This window comes from Hemibagrus wyckioides, linkage group LG14 (genome assembly GCF_019097595.1).
Source record: "Hemibagrus wyckioides isolate EC202008001 linkage group LG14, SWU_Hwy_1.0, whole genome shotgun sequence".
In the NCBI taxonomy this organism is placed as follows: domain Eukaryota; kingdom Metazoa; phylum Chordata; class Actinopteri; order Siluriformes; family Bagridae; genus Hemibagrus; species Hemibagrus wyckioides.
This window is the reverse complement of record NC_080723.1, coordinates 11,267,426-11,286,932: the sequence shown is the minus strand read 5'-3', so window position 1 is coordinate 11,286,932 and position 19,507 is coordinate 11,267,426. Positions and strand designations below refer to the sequence as shown.

General features: G+C 37.7%; 1 pseudogene; it reads left to right on the top strand.

The window, feature by feature from the left end:
- The first annotated feature begins 1,546 nt into the window (after positions 1-1,546).
- On the top strand, positions 1,547-17,055 carry LOC131364525 (von Willebrand factor A domain-containing protein 5A-like; annotated as a pseudogene).
- The last annotated feature ends 2,452 nt before the right edge of the window (positions 17,056-19,507 follow it).

Sequence of the window (19,507 nt, the reverse complement as noted above, 5' to 3'; positions counted from 1 at the left end):
TTTTAGTCAACATGTTTAAAACATCTAATAAGAGGCATAACTAAAGGACACAATACAAAATGTATCCCCCCCCCTGTAATGAACAGGTATAATGAACAGGTGTAATGAACAGGTATAATGAACAGGTGTAATGAACAGGTATAATGAACAGGTGTAATGAACAGGTATAATGAACAGCTGTAATGAACAGGTATAATGAACAGCTGTAATGAACAGGTATAATGAACAGCTGTAATGAACAGGTATAATGAACAGGTGTAATGAACAGGTATAATGAACAGGTATAATGAACAGGTATAATGAACAGCTGTAATGAACAGGTATCACGGTTGCGGAACAGTCAGCGATGAAACGCCAGAAGCAGCAACAGATGACTTTAATGTCATCATGGATGAAAAGATAGAATGGAGATGTGACTTGGTTGATTCAGTAAATTAGCTCAGGTCAGGATAATCATATTTTCACGAACATTTTCTCTCAGCAATGTATGACAAGCAGACTCTGGATGATAGTTTAATTTTAGACTCAATATGATCATAACTCAGTCGTTTTCATATCAGAGGACAGATGAGGTGGACAGTTAGGATAGGTATCCATGAATGGACAGATGGAGGACAATGTTGTTTATATATATATATATATATATATATATATATATATATATATATATATATATATATATATATTCCCATATATATATTTGGATTACACAAGTAAGGATTACAGATGGTGACTTCCTACCTGCTATAATACAGTGGAGGAGGCATAAAAATGATCTATTTTAGGTATTTGTGATGCACAAAAAATTAGCACCAGGAATGTAAATATTTTAATTTGTTCATTAATTAAGAGTGGTTGTTTATGTATGAGAGACAATTATTAAAGTAATGATCAACATTTTCATATAATTGTTACAAAATTATATAAAATTATATTACATATTAATTTTGCGAAAATAGTGATGTAACACAGACAGTTCATAAAAGCTTTTTGCTTTTTCTATTCTTAACCCCTGCGGTTTGGTGGATGTGTCTCTGACAAACGTCCGGTACAACAAGTGATTTATTTTACATTTTCAGGTACAGCAGTTTAAAGTAAAAGTTTGTTTAACAGTGGAATTACAAATATTATTTACATTAATTATATTGTATTCACACACAAAACAAAAATGGTGGACATTTTTGACTTTATAAAATTATTCTCTTGGTGATCACCCCGATTAAGCAATATAGAAAGTAAGACATCTTTTAGTAGCCTACTATTCTTTTTGACAGAATTTATCATTAGAATCAACTTAATTATTTCCTGGATTTTGTATCACCATAGTCCCTAAATGTATGTAAATGCAGGAAATGGGATTCAAATCAAAAACATTTCCCATTTCCATTTTGTGCCCCCCACTTCTCAAACCAAAGTTACACCCTTCCTCACCCTACCACAGCTTCCTCATCAGCTGCTGTACAATGAATATTAGTCTGAGCAGAAAATCTGAGTCAAATGTTTGGCAAAAACTCAAGTGCGTGAACTTACTGGAAACTGGGAGGGGTTTGATACTTTCAGTTTCGCTTTGAGGTTTTGTGTGTGTGTGTGTGTGTGTGTGTGGTATTGCACTGTTCACTGCGATTTCTTTTCAATATTTCCTTAAAGATTCCCACAAAGAGCAGAATGGTGAACTGTGGTCTGCTGACAAACAAAAATGAGCCAGGTAAGATTTTGTTGCTCTCTCTCTCTCTCTCTCTCTCTCTCTCTCTCTCACTATCTCTCTCTCTCTCTCTCGTATGAAAACATTTACATGAAATTTGTTTTATTGTACAGGTCTATCTTTTGATACCTTCAGCTGGTTAGCAAACTTTTCCTAAGCTATGAATAAGCAAGGTTACTATCGAGGTAAGGTTACCAATCAGGCATAACATTATGAGCACTGACAGGTGAAGTGAATAACACTGATGATCTCCTCATCATGGCTCCTGTTAGTGGGTGGGATATATTAGGCACCAAATGAATATTTTATCTTTAAAGTAGATGTGTTAGAAGCAGGAAAAATAGGCAAGCGTAAGGATTTGAGCGAGTTTGACAAGGGCCAAATTGTGATGGCTAGACGACTGGATCAGAGCATCTCCAAAACTGCATCTCTTTTGGGGTGTTCCATGTTCCAAATGCAGGGTGTTCCATGTTCCAAATGTTAAATGAAATCTTAAATCTTAAAGTTCTTAAATGAAAATCCTAGAATCGCCCCTGGTCTGGGTACACTTGAGATTTTATTAAGAACAACAGCTCCAACTCCCCAACTCCTTATGGGTAATGTAGTGTAAAACACACCCCAACACACAGGGTCAGCGAAAGGGTGACCATGTTAAGCCTGATATATATATATATATAATAATCAGTTTCTTATGTTTTTTTTGTTTTATTACAGGTGCATGTATTGAACAGATGAACAGTTTTGTTTCATTTTTTGTGAAACTGCTGACAATATTTCTGCTAAATTCAAAATATAACTATTGTTATTTAGAGTGTATATTTAAAGGAAATGACAACACATCAAAATAACCCAAGATCATGCAGTATTTGCAAAGCTTTAATAACTCGAATAAAATAAAATGCAAATAACTTGTAAACAAATTGTGTTAATGCTTTGGCTAAATAACATTAAGAAATCAGTACTTGGTGGAATAACCCCGATTTGCATGTGTTTTGGCTCCATGCTCTCCACCAGTTTTTCACATTGCTGTTGGGTAAACTTTATACAGCTCAGCTTTGCTTGATGGTTTGTGACCATCCATCTTCCTCCTGATGACAAATTTCAGGATGCACCTAATGCACTATAACCTTTACAGGTGAACTTAATTTGACCTTCTCTACACTTTTGAATGCACATGTCCAACTGTTCAGTGTTTCAGTACTTTTTGCATAACTTGCTGTTCTCTAACAAGGTGCTTAACGGCAAAATTCACAGCTGGTGTTTGATCCATGAATCGACCAATAAATTTTCTGGTTCAATTAGAATTGGTATTTAAACAGTCCTCTTCATCATGCTGTTCACATTTTGACATATTCTTAGAGGGAAGTGGCCACTGAGCTTAGAGTGTCACAGAGTGTCGTCAGCAGGTTGAGACAGAGATACAGAGAGACTGGAAGAGTCACAGAAAGGCATAGAAGTGGACGTCTTTTGGCCACATCCCACTTTCATGACCGCTTCATTGTGAACAGTGCCCTGCGGAACCGGATGATGATAGCCACTCAACTCCAGGCACATTTAAGGGAGGTGAGAGGCACGGCTGCTGGAGGCTGGAACGGCTGCTGGAGGCTGGGGTACCTCAAATGGAGTGGCCTGCATTTTCTCCAGACCTGAATCCCATAGAAAACCTATGAGATCAGCTGAGTCGCCGTGTAGAGGCGAACCCTGCACCCCAGAACTTCAATGACCTGAGGGCCGCCCTTCAAGAAGAGTGGAATGCCATGCCTCAGCATGACTCGTGAACACCATGAGACGTCGTTGTCAAGCTGTAATTGATGGTCAAGGGCACATGACAAATTATTGAGACATTGACATTTTTTGTTGTGGTATACCCACCACTGTTATTGGCTTTTGTTTCAATAAATTGTTTGAGATGAGGAAATCACCATTGCATGCTTCTGCTTAAATGCCCTACTTTCATGATATAATATATATATACACTACTCACAAAAAGTTAAGGTTAAGTTCACACTACAGTGATATAATATTTGTGTGTGGGATATAATATTTTGTGTGTGTGTGCAAGCACAAATATGAATGTCAGGTGTTTTCTGTTTAGTTCCACTGAAGAACATCGAGGTGGATCTGCAGGTTAAGGGGCATGTAGCGACAGTGACCTCCACCCTGAAGTATATAAATGAGGAAGATAACCCTGTGGAGGCTGTATTTGTCTTCCCCATGCCTTCAGAAGCAGCTCTCTGCCAATTCAGTGCCAAGATTGCAGATCAGGAGATAGTGGCTGAGGTGCAGGAGAAAGAAGAGGTAAGTAAAACAATAGGTGTACCTGTTGGTACCTGTCTGGTTAATAGGAATGTCAGTGCAGCATGGAATGATGAATGTAGGTGGACATGTCTAAGGAGTGTGAGGGGTTATGTAACATTAACACATGTATGTTTCCCTGTGTCAGGCGCGGGAGCAGTATGATGATGCACTGAGTTCAGGTGAACAGGCGTTTCTGCTGGAGGAGAGTGAGGAGTCTGTGGACGTGTTCAGGCTGAGTGTGGGCTCTCTGCCCCCACGCCAAAGCGCCTCTGTCACCTTCATCTATATCATTGAGCTGAGTGTGCAGGCTGACCATTCACTGCAGTTCTGCCTGCCTGCAGTGCTCAACCCTCGCTACACACCAGCTGGTATTAAACACACACATCCAGCAGCACACAACTTACTGTCACTTACTAAACATATATTACAGAAAAATATCTGACACACTTTACTGTCACATCTCAGTGTAATGAATCCTGATGAGCAGGCATGCATGTAGATAATTGGATCATCCGTCAGGGGAATGTATTGTATAATCTGTTGTCTGTTTTATTTTCAGGTACAGGGGGTGGAATAGTATCGGAGATAACTGGTTCCACTGGTATCCCCTACTCTCTCTCTTTTACTGCACACATAAGCTCCCCAAACCCCATCACTAAAGTGGAGTCCAAATGTCCTTTAGAACCTCTGATGTTCCTCAGCACAGACCACACTGAAGCAAAGGTGTGAATTTTCTTTTTATTGTAATTGTTACTTATCTGTCTATGTTGTGGCTACTCAGAGCTCACTGGGACAGAACACAGACACAGAGACCTTTGTGGGGAGGTAGTGAGTGCAAAATTTATTCAAATTTTTTCAATTTTCATTTTATTTGTATAGCGCTTTTAACAATGAACATTGTCTCAAAGCAGCTTTACAGAACATAGGAAACAAAAAAAAAAATAGTGTAAAAAGTCCTAGATGTTAGACAAAATCATCCCTCGTGAGCAAGCCTGTGGTGACCGTGGCAAGGAAAAACTCCCTTAGTATGAGGAAGAAACCTTGAGAGGAACCAGACTAAAAAAGGAAACCTATCCTCATTTGGGTGACACCAGAGAGTGAGATTATAAATTATTCTAAACACTGAAGAGTGTGATATGAACAATGACCTTTCTGCAGTTATGTACAGTGTACAGTGTGATGCAGATACAGCATATGTAGAATGTTAGTGTGTGTATTAATTAGGAGGTTGTTGTTGTCCTCGAAGTCTACATAGGGCTGGCAGCATTGCTTTGATATACCCAAATCCCCACAAAGCAGAATCCAGCTGAAGTTGGGCCATCTCTGGATGCCTCAGGATCCTTGCAGGGTTGGCCTCTGTCTACTGGAGCTGGCACAATCTCCAGATGCCTTGGGATGGGTAGAAAAAGGTGGAAAGGAATTAGCATAGCTGCTATTCATAATATTAGCAGAACTAGATGATAATGTGCATTCAATCAGATATACTGTAGTACGAGATAAAGAGATATGTCTTTAATCTACTTTTAAACTGGGAGACTGTGTCTGAGCCCTGAACACTGTCAGAAAGACTGTTCCAAAGTTTAGGAGTTAAATATGAAAACACTCTACCCCCTTTTGTAGACTTTAATATTCTGGGAACTACCAGAAGTCCAGAGTTTTGTGATCATAAAGAGCGTGGTGGCTTGTAGCATGTCAGAAGACTGGTTAGATATGTGGGAGCTAAACCATTTAGAGCCTTGTATGTAAGTAGTGCTAGTTTGTAATTAATTCTAGGGTTAGTCGATTTGTTGCTGTGTTTGTTTATGAAACTACCGCATATGGATTCTACTCCCATCTTTTTATGAGTTCTCATTAGTTTCTCACTTTTAAAACAGTGAAAAAATCTATCCATTTACTTAGTAAGTACAGTGTACATTTAAAATCTTTCTATTGTTATTATTTTGTATATATAATAGACTCTGGACACTTTAATAGAACCACTTTTATACAACATTTTTATGTTAATAGATAATCAAGTAGCTGTCTTTGCAATATTTTTTTGGACAGTGATGTGTATGTTTTTGCTATGGCTGTTTCTACTTGAGTGTTGTTTAATAATTTTGTCTCTGATAACATTAAGAATTGTAATTTGCATGAATTTTTTTTTCATCAGTTTTATCTGAATATATACATGCACTTAAAGTATATAAAATAACAAATTAGTGTCTAAATATGTATTTCAGGACTCATACTACTTCTTGTAGTCATGCTCACATTAACAGTAAACACAGCCTCTCATCTGCATATGACTTTTAATTGGATTATATGGTAGCAGAGACTTTTATCAGAGCATGTGTGTTTTTTGTGCACTTATGTATATGTGTATATTTACTGTGTGTGTGTGTGTGTGTTTAGGTAAGCCTTAGTGCAGGTCACATGTTTGACCGAGATGTTGAGCTGTATCTATATTATCAGAATCCCCATCAGCTCACGGCTATAGTGGAGGCTGGAGCTCCTGCAGCACAGCCAGGTATAATTTCACAAATATGTTCACTAAACTATGGTACAAGGAAAGGCACACTGTTTATAGATTTCAAACAATTTTGAGTACCTTTCCTAAAACAAGAACAAATGCTAAGCCTATTTTGGTTGATCATGTGTTAGATTCTTCTTTTCCTGCTTTCATTTCATTACAATACTGTTGATTTTTTTCTCCATTTTAAGGATCTTTAATGGGAGATCCTGTGGTCATGGTCAGTTTCTATCCAGAGTTTCCTGAGTCAGTGATGTCCTCTATGTCATCGTGTGGTGAGTTTGTGTTTGTTATGGACAGATCTGGCAGTATGTCCTGCAGCATGTATAATGGACCAGATGCACAAGAACGCATTGCCTGTGCCAGGGTAAGTCTCAACACTTAACTGACCTGTAACACTTCTTTTCTTTCTTTCTTTTTTATGAAAACCTTTGCCATGTAAATTTAGGTTGAATTAAGAATAATACTGTCTGTGTGTAATGATGTGTTTAGGACACTCTTCTCCTGCTACTGAAGAGTCTCCCCATGGACTGTTACTTCAACATCTATGGTTTTGGATCTCGTTATAATTCCTTCTTCCCGTGAGTTCCCCTCAGATGAAGCAGTGAAAATGTAACATTTCTGTCACTAATCAGACACAAGAATAGATTAAATTAATTGATAAAAGGCTGGGTGGTAGAAACAAGTAGTTCTGATTCCTTCCAGGTCCTTAAGGAAGTTTGGGTTTCTGTCTCTGTGGTAACATGTTTTTTTCATGTCCATGTGGGATTTCTCTGGGTTCTCTGGATTCCACCAACGTTCCAAAACATGCTAGTTGATATATTGGCAAAGATCAAAGGCCTCTAGTTGTGAATGTATGGGAATGCATGCAGTGGCAACATATGCATAAGACTGGTGGTTGCGGTTCCACCTCATGGCCAGTGTTCTTGTGGTAACTGGCCTGGATGAAGTGAGTGTGTGAGAGTGATATAGATCAAGTTAGTTAATTTGCTGTGTTTGCTGTATGTTGTTCGGCTTTAGTCAAAGTGTGCAGTACAGTCAGGACACTATGGAGCAGGCTGTGCAGAAGGTAAAGGAGATGCAAGCAGATATGGGGGGCACAGAGATTCTGCCAGCTCTGGAACACATTTACAAGCAGCCTTGCGTCCTCAACCACCCAAGACAGGTAACATTATTCCTTATTCAAACCTGCTGTGATCTTTCCATGACAAGCAGGATAATTAAATTTTTTTAATTTGCCTATTAAGCACTTCCTTTTTATATTTATTTATGAAGTCCTCCACCCTTCACAATGTATTATTGTCATACCAACCGTAAAACCATAAAAAGCCATGAACCGTGCATCAAGAACCTTAGTTGCTGCAATACTAACACTACTTTTGTCATGGTCTGCTGGACATTTCCCTGCTCTGTCATTTCAATCAATACAAAAAATCTCAAAAGCAAAATGTCAATCAGCACAGTTACTGATTTTAAGGGTATTATCACGCAGGTAGCTACCATAGATACTCTTGCATCCCTTACTACAGAATCTATAGCAAATTCTAGAGATTTGGCTTTGTGTCCTAGACAATGGCTTATTTAGGACATAAGCCAGCCTGACTAGACTGTGAGGCAATGCACCACTGCAGTGCGTCTTTGCTAATAATTTTTAATAATAAAAAATGTTTTCTGATTTTTTTCTCTCTGTTTCAGCTCTTCATATTTACAGATGGTGAAGTAGGAAACACCAAAGATGTTCTTCACTGTGTGAGGAGCAATGCTGATTTCCACAGGCATGGGCTGCTTAAAGCTTAAAACATTTATGATGCATACAATTTATTTTCCTACAAATAGTTAAAGCATTTAAAATGATTTCAAATACATATAGCTAACTGTGAGATACAAATATTTTGTTACAATTAACATTCTATTTTCAGAATTGAGTAGCAAACTGGAATAAATTAGGCAAATAATAAAAAGCCAAATAATTAAACCAAGGAGCTGGAGTTCAGTAGTCATCTGTATCTTTTCTACAGGAAAAAATGATAAGGACTTGTATGGCAGACACTCGTTATTCAAGTCTAACAATAAATACAGATAAAACAAAACAAAATATAGAGAAAAGAGTTACAAAGTAAATGGCGTATTTAACACTGATGAAAAGAGACTCTGGTAGTGCTTTCCAATGTGTCACTTTTTTATTTCTAAATTTAAGAGAGAAAAAGAAAGGCTCCCTTTTATGGCCACTTCATACAATCACCATGATTGATTATTTTCCTCTAATAGCATAGCCCACTCTGTTTAATAATCACACACTTGGTGTGTTTCACAATAAGTTTTCTTCTGATAAATTTCTAGATGGCTCATAAGGGATTTATAATCTATTCCTTTGTTTAAACAGATGCTTCTCATTTGGGATTGGTGAAGGTGCAAGTTCTGCACTCATTACAGGATTGGCTGAGAACAGTTCTGGCCACGCCCAGTTCATAACAGGAACGGATCGCATGCAGACCAAAGTAAGACTGGTTTCTTCTCAAAGAACAACAAGAAAACTAACAGAAATAACAGTAGATTGTACGCAGCCTAATGGTGCCTAATAATAAACCTAATAGAGACTAATAGTCATTACAGTGCAATTGAAATTATTTGATATTTGTACAGATAATTTTGCGTGTTCTCTGCCTCTCACGTTTCACGTTTTATTGGAAAATCTTAAACTACATTTCACACTTATTGTCATTATCATTATGATCATTTTTTGTCTTTCATTCCCAATGTTAGGTAATGCAGTCCCTTCGCTATGCTTTACAACCAGCAGTGACTGATATCACTGAGGACTGGTCTGGTTTGTCTTTCAACCGTCTGAGCCCACAAATTAAATCACTGTTCCATGGTCAAAGAGCACTGATTTATGCCCAGTTGAAAGGAGAGGTGAAAATGAGAACTTTCTCATTTCTCTATATTCTAAATCTGATTGTTCTGATTGGAAACTGCATGCATTCTCTTTGTTTTTATATTTATCAGTCCATGAATTGTCAATGATTTATGCAGAATTTCATAAATGGTTAAACTCAAACAATTGTTTAAATTGTGAGTCTGTTACATGAAAATGACTGGGTCTCCTAGTAATCACCATTCACTTTCTCTGTCCCTAGGAATGTCAGAACCCAGATGCTAAGGGGAAAATATCAGTGCAGTACCGCCTAGGAGATCAAGAGGTCACAAACACTGTCGACTTCTCCCTGAAGCCTGCCGAGAACAACGGGTAACTGCTACATGTACTCTGTAATGTGTAAAGGAACCAATTTTCTGTTTGTGATTAAGTTATTTCTGACATGACCGTAAACTAAAAATGGCTTTAGCTGTCGTACTCATCATAGTCATAAATATCAGCTTTGCAGTACTCAGTTTTAGTTCAGTGCAATAAAATGAACCAGCCAGCAGTTTGTGGAGGATTTGAGTCATTCAACTTATCTCAAAATGAAATGTATGTAGATTTGTGGTATTAATTTAAATTGCTGGAACTACTGGGACAGGTCCCTGCCAGACCACCAGAGGGGGGGCTTGCAGGTGATTCATCATAGCCTGTTTTTATTTAGCAATACAAAACCTAAACACATTAAACATAACAAAAATAAACCATCACTATGACATGGACAATAACCTCAACAAAGCATGACTGTAACATAAAAAGCTAGATAACATGGCATCTGGCCTTAAGGCACACATACACAGTTATATCGACACATAAGCATAATGACAGACACCAACCAAGACAGCAGGACAAACATTCAAAGAGCAGCACATCAAGGGAAAACAAGGGACAGGTGAGAAAGTGGGAACATGCATTAGGAAAGGGCGTGGCACTGCCCACAGGAAGTCCACATCCCCACCCGATCAAAAGGCAAGTGGTGCAGACGAAGCCCCACAAACAGATGATCAAACAGATGTCCTTGTCAGATATTCCTTGGCCATGCCAGTACATAAGTCCTTGAAATTATACCGGACAGGATAAGAGGAGGGGCGTGGCACAAAACACGTGGGGAATACATAAACAAAAAAGCAGGCTGTGATGAGTCACCTGGTGGTCTGGCAGGGAACTGTCCCAGTAGTTCCTGACATAAATATGTTGTTGAACTACTTGAATGTGACTGGAAATTGATCAAACTTCAATAGATTAAAGATGGTCACATTTATCCCAGTTAGAGTTATCTGTATAATTGTTATTCATTGTAAGATTGTGTGTGTACAGGATGGCTATCCACAGGCTTGGCGCTCGCTCTCTGATCCGCTCTCTGGAAAGGGACGAGCAGGTTGATGGAGCTGATAAAAAGTGGTGGACCTGAGTAAGCAGTCTGGAGTGAGCAGCTCACACACAGCCTTCATAGCTGTCCATAAGGGCAGCAAACAAGCTGTGAAGGGACCGCTGGTGAAGAGGAGAATTCCTACACCGAGTCAGTATTTTTCTTCTTTTGTATCAGTTCGCTTCACCTGTAGTAATAATAATGATAATAATAATAATAATAGTAATAATAATAATAATAATAATAATAATATTAATACACAATAATATGAGAATCACTATGATCAGCATTTACAACCTTAATGCTTTTTTGCACATGGAGAAACTAACATCCTGTGTTTGTTTGTGTATGTACAGTGATGTTTCCGGCATGTACATTGAAGTCATGTGGATGTAAGTAACAGAACACAGCATTTTGATTAACACATTACACAGATCACGTGGAAAAAACAACGTCATGTTTTTGTTCGTACAGTTCCGTTCGGACTTGGAATATCTGGCTGTAAGTGACAGAACACAGCATTTATGGCATTTTAATTTTAATTTGTAATCATGGTTATAGTGCTTTTATGCCGAAACACTCGACAAACATACTAAGAATCTAACATGCTTTTTTTGTTTGCCTACGTTCAGCAAGGAAAAAGGTTGCATCTTCACCTTTCAGTAAGTAACTGAACACAGGAATTTATAAATATTTATGGGTCATGTGACTAATATTACACTGAATTTCCTACATCAAATATGTTGGTAATTTGATGGTACATTTTGAGAATAATTAAAAATATGGTTTATAAAGTTAAATGGCATAGAGATAATTGTCAGTTTGAATATTTGATTCTAATCAATTATTTGCTATTGCATACTGTTTGAAACTGCTAAAATAACATCTGATAAAACAACTATTTTAGAGTTACACGAATCACCACTGAACATAGACAGATGACACTGTTAGGATCAGAGCTCAGAGTCAGCCATAATGTTACCGCTGGAGCAAAGAAGGTTAAGGGCCTTTTTTAATCGCTCAACACTTATTTCAGCTGCGTGTTATCTTTATAGTATCCAGACATTCTCTTGTGCTGTGACAAAATTCAGAATTGCAGCTTAATACCATTTTCCAGCATAAACATCCAAGTTTAAAATATCAACATTTAACACTTCGGATCATGCAGTAATACAACTTTTGTTACCTGATGAAGATTTTGAGACATGAATTGAATAAACATGAATCAATGCGGGTATATTTTATTAACACTGAAACTATTAATTTTGTCAATTAACTTTCTTTCTTTTTTTTCTTTCTTTCTTTCTTTCTTTCTTTCAAACTTCTTTAAAATGTTTGAATTTGTCATAAATATACGTAACGTTTTCTTTGATGTTATGTGAAGTTTTGAATTAATACAGGTGATTGTACACTTTCAACCTTTGTTTTTAATTAATGGTATACACTAAGTGAATCACTAATGTTCCCACTAACTTCCCAAATAAAGTTGACACCCACCACTAGGGTGAAATGCAGCTCAACTGTAATGGAACAGTAACTGGCACAGGAGTATCAGCCAGGTTAGAAGAAGTTTGGAGACTTTTTACTGTCAAGAACATCAACACACTTAGAAATATCAGGAAGAAGGCGAAGATCTCTGTGCCTATTAACATGAAGTGTAGCATTTAATAACTAGAAACAAACTCTGTACTTGAGGCAAATGTGGCCCAGTGTAGTAAGCTAAAAGCCAGAAGAGATTAATATACAACACAAAGACAGAGAGTGTATTAATCACTGTTTACTAGTCAAGGATCCAAGGAATTTTATGCCTGCAATAACTAACTAACTAAATAAATAAATATCTGACATAAATAATTGTGTGTGACCTGAGCTTTAGCCTTTTTGAGCAGATTCATGACTTACCGTTTTGTTTCCTTTTTTTTTTAATTAAAATAGGTTTGCCTACAAAGTTAAAAGGATTGTTTGGATCCTGTAAGTCATTGAACATTATACTTTGTAAATGCTTCTAAATGCTTGTTGAACAAAGAATGTTTAGACTAATATCATTTTTTTTCTGTTACTGTAGTGTATTAAAGAATTGTAGTAAAAACGTTTTGAACCACTGAACATATATACATTACATATATACATTCCATTAACATATCTGTTAACATTTGATTTCTTCTTTACACATTTGTGAAATTGTCTTATAGCAAACAAGAGAAAGAGTAAGTATGCAACTTTTTTCCCTTTAACTACAACCCGAATTCCGGAAATGTTCGGACATTTTCTATATTTGAATAAAATGAAAACTAAAAGATTTCACATGACATGAGCCAATATTTTTTTCACAATAGAAAATCTCATCATCTACAGTGCATAACATAATCAAAAGATTTAGGGAAACTTGAGAAATCTCTGTGCGTAAGGGACAAGGCCGAAGACCTTTGTTGGATGCCCTTGGTATTCAGGCCCTCAGACGACACTGCATCACTCATATTGATATGCTTGTTGGAAATCACAGAGGCCATGTCCTCCGGGCTAAAGAGGAGGGAGACCTGCCAGCATGTTATCAGTGTTCAGTTTAAAATCCAGCATCTCTGATGGTATGGGGGTGCATAATTGCATACGGTATGGGCAGCTTGCATGTTTTGGAAAGCACTATGAATGCTGAAAGGTATATAAAGGTTTTAGAGCAACATATGCTCCCCTCCAGATGATGTCTATGTCAAAGAAGGCCTTGTGTATTTCAGCAGGACAATGCAAAACCATATACTGCAGCTATTACAACAGCATGGCTTCATGGTAGAAGAGTCCAGGTTCTGAATTGGCCTGCTTGCAGTCCAGATCTTTCACCTATAGAAAACATTTGGCGCATTATTAAATGAAAAATACGTCAAAGACGACCACGAACTCTTCAGGCAAGAATGGGACCAAATCCAACACCAAAACTCCAGAAACTCATAACGTCAATGCCCAGACGTCTCCAAACTCTTTTGAAAAGAAGAGGAGATGCTGCACTATTGTAAACATGCCCCCGTCCCAACTATTTTGAGACCTGTAGCTGGCATCAAATTTGTAAAATTTTAAAATGTAAACATTTATGTTATCTAAGTTCTATTGTAAATAAAATATTGGTGAATGTGATTTGAAATTCTTTTAGTTTTTATTTTATTCAAATTTAAAAAACGTCCCAACATTTAAGGAATTCGGGTTGTACATACACGTCAGGATTGTAGACAATAAAACTCATAATCTATATCAGTTACTACTCCAGATTTGTGTGTATGGATATGTGTCTCAGTGATGCATGCATTTGTTTGGTTTGTCCTACAGGTAGTGCACAAAATTCCCAAGTGCTCAGAGCATGTCCTCTCATGTAAGAATCTCAGTGTTTACCTAAAGGTAGGTGATTTATTAATGCAAGGAGGAAAAAAGAACAAAGATACATATATTTACAAAAACAAGCAACCACAGGCTACACCAAGTAATCTGGTCTAATACGCATTGTTTCTGTGATTTTTGACACACAAAAATCCAAAACACAGTAGACACAGTCCGCAGTGCAAATTAATCCAAAAAAACTCTAGCCAGAAACAGGCAGAATGATGTAAACACAAGCAAGGTCGGTACACAATGAAACACTGACCAATGGAACAAAGAATGACTTGGCACACAATAGAAATTGCCATTCTACGCACAAAAGCTACTGTGAGCATAGCTTAAAAATGCTAAAACCAGGAAGTGAACCTTGACCTGGAAGTGGTTCGGACTCTGTATTCTGGCAGGGCAGAGGGGGAATTGCAGCTGGAATAATTACAGAATCCTGCCTCCTAGGAACACCTACAGGTGTTCTTCTCCTACGAGGGCAACGCTGGTGTCTGCGTGCTGGTCGACTGGGTGCTGGTCGACTGGGGTGGTTTCTATAAAACTCTTTGGAGACAGGGGTCCAGGATGTCATCCGCATTTACCCAGCATTGCTCCTCTGGGCCATACCCCTCCCAATCAGTGAGCCATCCCCCTCTATGATGTGAGTCTACAATGGAGCATACGATATATGCCGGTGTGCCATCTATGTCCAACGGCCGAGGGGGGCTATCTTTTGGGTCGTTGGTGGATGGGGAACATGAGCGGGCTTGAGAAGGGATTCGTGGAAGGAGGTTGAGATAATGGGACGGCAATTGTAAGCAGTATTATGTGGCATAATATTTTGATCGGGCCGATAAATCAGGGGCTTAGTTTCCTGCTTGGTAGCTTGAGCTTAATATTTTGCTTGGAGAGCCACACCATCTGACCTGGTTGATAGGGGAGCTGAGGTTATCTTTGACAATTGGTTTGAAGCTCCAGGCGTTGAATTGCCCTCTGGAGGTGCATGTGAGCCCTCTCCCATGCATCTTTGCTCCATTGGAAACAGTCGTCCACTGCTGGGATGTCCGGTCTCCCCTGACCATGGGAATAGACCCTGACTATGGTTCAGGAGTGCAGTCCTATGGGCGACGAAGATGTAATGCCATGGAACATTCCTTGTTAAAGGCCTCCTTCAAGTCATTATATTTCTTGGGGATGTGTGTAGTCATTGTGGATTTGAAGCATTCTACTGATGTAGAGCAGCAGAGGAGGAATTGCAGCTGGAACCATTACAGAATCCCCCCACCTACAGAATCCCCTCTTCCTAGAAACTCCTCGGAAGTGACTCAGTATTCAGACGAATACTGGTGGGCAGAGGGCAGCTGGAACCATTACAGCAGTGGTGGCTGCTGCTAAAAAATTTTAGCAGTTAAAATCTAACTGTTAGTAATGCAGGACAGGTAAATAGGCATTTATCAGGTGATTATGTATGATTAGTGCTAAGATAAAATATTATAAGTGTTACTGCTAAAATCAACTGTTAAAGCATGCAATAAGTGTACTATGAACCAGTGAATTTGAATTCAATGAAGGTAATCATTAAAAAAACACACACACTGGAAAGTTGCCTAATCACAGGGAAGTGGCACTTTTTGAAAACAAATTTTGCTTTCCTTTCTTGCTGGCTTGCAAATTTCTCCTGGTTAAAGTCAGTCATCTCAGTCACCAGTCTATTTTCTATTGACAGCATGGCCAGTGCATTCAGCCTCTCCTGGGTCAGAGAAGTCTTAATTCTCTTGTGAAAGGGTATTTTTGTAAAAATATAATCGAATTTTCTTTCATCTCGAGATATTTTGCTTGCTTCCACATTAATCAGTACCTCTCTGTTAAATGACATTCAACTGAGCGGTAATGAGACCTGTTGAGAATGGTCATATGAGGCCAAATACATAAAAACAATATTGATTCGAGTGAGAGAGAGAGAGAAACCTTACTTTAATGAGATACAGAGCTTCTAATTAATGGCTAACTCCACCCTCAACCTGTAACAAATGATCAAGCAGGAACCAAACATTTTTAAGTATGAATATAATGAACACTAAACATATACAGATGTAACACCTTTAGTTCCCATGAGCAACTGACCAGTAAACTTTCTAAATACTTGTTGAACATGAGACTAATATCATTCTTTTTCTGTTATTGTAGTGTATTTAACAAAAATTAAAAAAAAAAAAATCATTTAAAAAATAATAATAAAAATGTTCAGAATCTCTGAACATCCCAAATGATTAGGCTTTTATGTTTATTAGGCTTTGAGGATATGTGACAGCCAGTGGAACATGAAACATCAACAAATTCTGGAAGCATGTGTGCCACATTCAGTTGACTGAGGCTGAAATGAGATCCAAAACTTACCTCATAAACTGCTCGACCTCATGACTGAACGTCACGTGAAATGATTGTGATAGTGTAGGATTGTTGGACAATAGTGCAGTAGTCTGCTAATTCATGTAATTGTGTTCAGTTCTCAAATCTTGAACATTTTATAAGAAATTTCTTTTGTGGATGTTTGTGTGTAGGTACATATATATATATATATATATGTACCTACACACAAACATCCACAAAAGAAATTTCTTATAAAATGTTCAAGATTTGAGAACTGAACACAATATATATATATATATATATATATATATATATATATATATATATGTATCTGTGTGTGTGTGTGTGTGCATGCTGGGCTTTTTTTCCAATATGTGCTTATATACCTAGACAGTTGTCTCTGTAGAAACTCCAAAGGACCCACTGATACAGCTCATCTCCCTCCAGAAGGCTTCAGGTTGCTGGGAAATTGAGTCTACACTTGCAGAGGTGTTTGGAAAGAGAGAAAAAGAGTTGATCGAGCAGATTCCTGCACAGGTTTATATACATTAAATGTCTGTGTAACATGTAACATGTCTAACCCTAACCTTAAAGCCTAAATTATTACTGTTTTTACTGTAATAATACTTATTGCTAATTACAAATATCTAATAGAGTCATTCCATAAAAATGTCAAGTTTAAGAAAAGAAATAATGCTTATGGGGAAATAAATAGTTTCAAGGGGTTTATGTAGGCAGAGTAACACAATCCATACTGTATGCATGAGGTTTATTGACAGAAAAAGCAGTCAAAAATCAATCAGGGTCATTGCCAAAAAACACTGCAGAAATAGGCACATCCGAGCAGAACAGGGATGGCAGGACATGGGGGGGGGTGCTGGCTGGAGAATTGAAATACTAGATATCCAAAAACAATATAGCTATATATAACAATATAGCCAAATTAAACACAAAATAAACAAACAAATGTTATACTCACATCAAATATAAAAATTGGGGAAAAAATGATCTCTGTGACAGTGATTGTGACATAAATGTTGGCATTGGGCTGGTTTGAGTATTTCAGAATCTGCTGATAGTAACTCAAATATGCACACTTTACAACTATCGTGAGCAGAAAAGCATCTTACAACCTACAAGTGGATGAGCTACAACAGCAGAAGGCCACATCAGGTCTCTCTCCTGTTTGCCAGGAACAGGAACCTGGGGCTATTGTGGGTAAAAGCTCATCAGAACTGGAGAGGTGAAGACTGGAAAAATATATTTATTATTTATTGATTTATTTTATAATCTTCAGCTGTCCAATTTGGGTGAGTCTGTGCCCATGAGAGCCTCATAAGAGTCTTGTTCTGGGCTAATAGCTGAGGAAACCCAGTGTAGTCTTCTGCTGTTGTAGCTCATCAACTTCAAGATTTGACATTTTGTGCATGCTGAGATGCTTTTCTGCTCACCGCCATTGTACAAAGTGATTATTTGAGTTACTGCATCCTTGCAGTTTAAACAAACCTCTGACCTCACTTTTAGCAAGGTGTTTCACCCAAAGACCTGTCACTCACTTAATAATGTTTTTTCCCCACCATGCTGTGTAAACTGTAGAGACTGCTGTGAGTAAAAATTCCAGGAGATCAGCAGTCTCTGAAACCAGCCCTACTGATACCAACATCACTACCACAACCAGAGTCACAGAGATCACACTTTTTCTTCATTCTCATGTTTGAGTATATGTATGGTGTTGGTGAGTGTATGTAATATTATTGTTTGTATTTTGTGTGCAGGTGAAGCCAGATGTCTGGGCTACACTTCTGGCTCTGATTTGGTTGCATGGCTTTAAGATTGATGCACAGGTTGAGTGGCAGTTTTTGGCCATGAAGGCGGTGGCATGGATCCGCAGTCAGAAAGGTAAGTTCTTCATTTTAACATCAGTTACATAACTGTAATATAAAACAATTAAACAAAGTAATGCACTTTTTACTGACTGAAAAAGTCTATATTTCAATGAAGCAGTTTACTGATTAAGGGAAATGTCTAATCAGCACAATGTGAGAATATTTAACACTAACATCTTTACATTGTCTTGCTGTCATCGTGATGATGATGATGATGGTGTGTGTTTCAGTGGTCAACCAGTCAGAGTGTGTCCAGGCAGGAAACGCTCTGCTGGGCTGTCAGGTTAAAGAAGATGCTCTTGGACTCTGAAGACTTTATCTTCATGCAGCAGCCACAAAAAAAAAGCCTACTTTAAAAAAAAAGAAAAAAAAAGCTTTACTTTCATTAGCCTGCTTTTACATATATGATGATATTTATACAATTAGAAGCATGCTTATAAAAACTGGAAACTTGATTTTCCTGTAATGTAAATGAACGCATACAATCCACTAAAATTGTATTGCAACAGCAAGGCTGGCTTTATAGTTTTTGCTATAAACTGAATACATTTCAATTTGAGACGAAAATTACAGTCATTGATGCCACAGGGCAGGTGTGAATGTATCACAATGTTACCATGGGGGCCAGAAATATAAAGGCCTTACCACAAGATGCATACCTCTCATCAGCAGTAAGAATCTGAAGGCTGATTAATAAAAGGTATCTATGCAATTGTGTTTGTATTGTCCATTTATTCACTAAGTCCTTCTGTTCAAAACGACTGGGTCCTCTCCATGTTTGATTCTTCAAGTAGTTCACAACTGGCAAATTTAAGAGTAACAAGAGCAAGCTTTGTGGAGTGACGCACCTTTATGTGATGCCCATGAAAAGCAGATGATCCTTGTAATGTGAAATGCTTTCTGCTATAAAATTATATTAACAAATACATTTTAAATATAACAATCCATCTCTCTCTCTCTCTCTCTCTCTCTCCCACAAACATTTATGATCAAATGACTTTCATTACAACAGATTACACAGGTTAAATGAATGCATATGAATGAAGTTATACACTGATTAAAACTTAGACACATGATTTATTGTGAAGATTTAAAATGCCTCTGC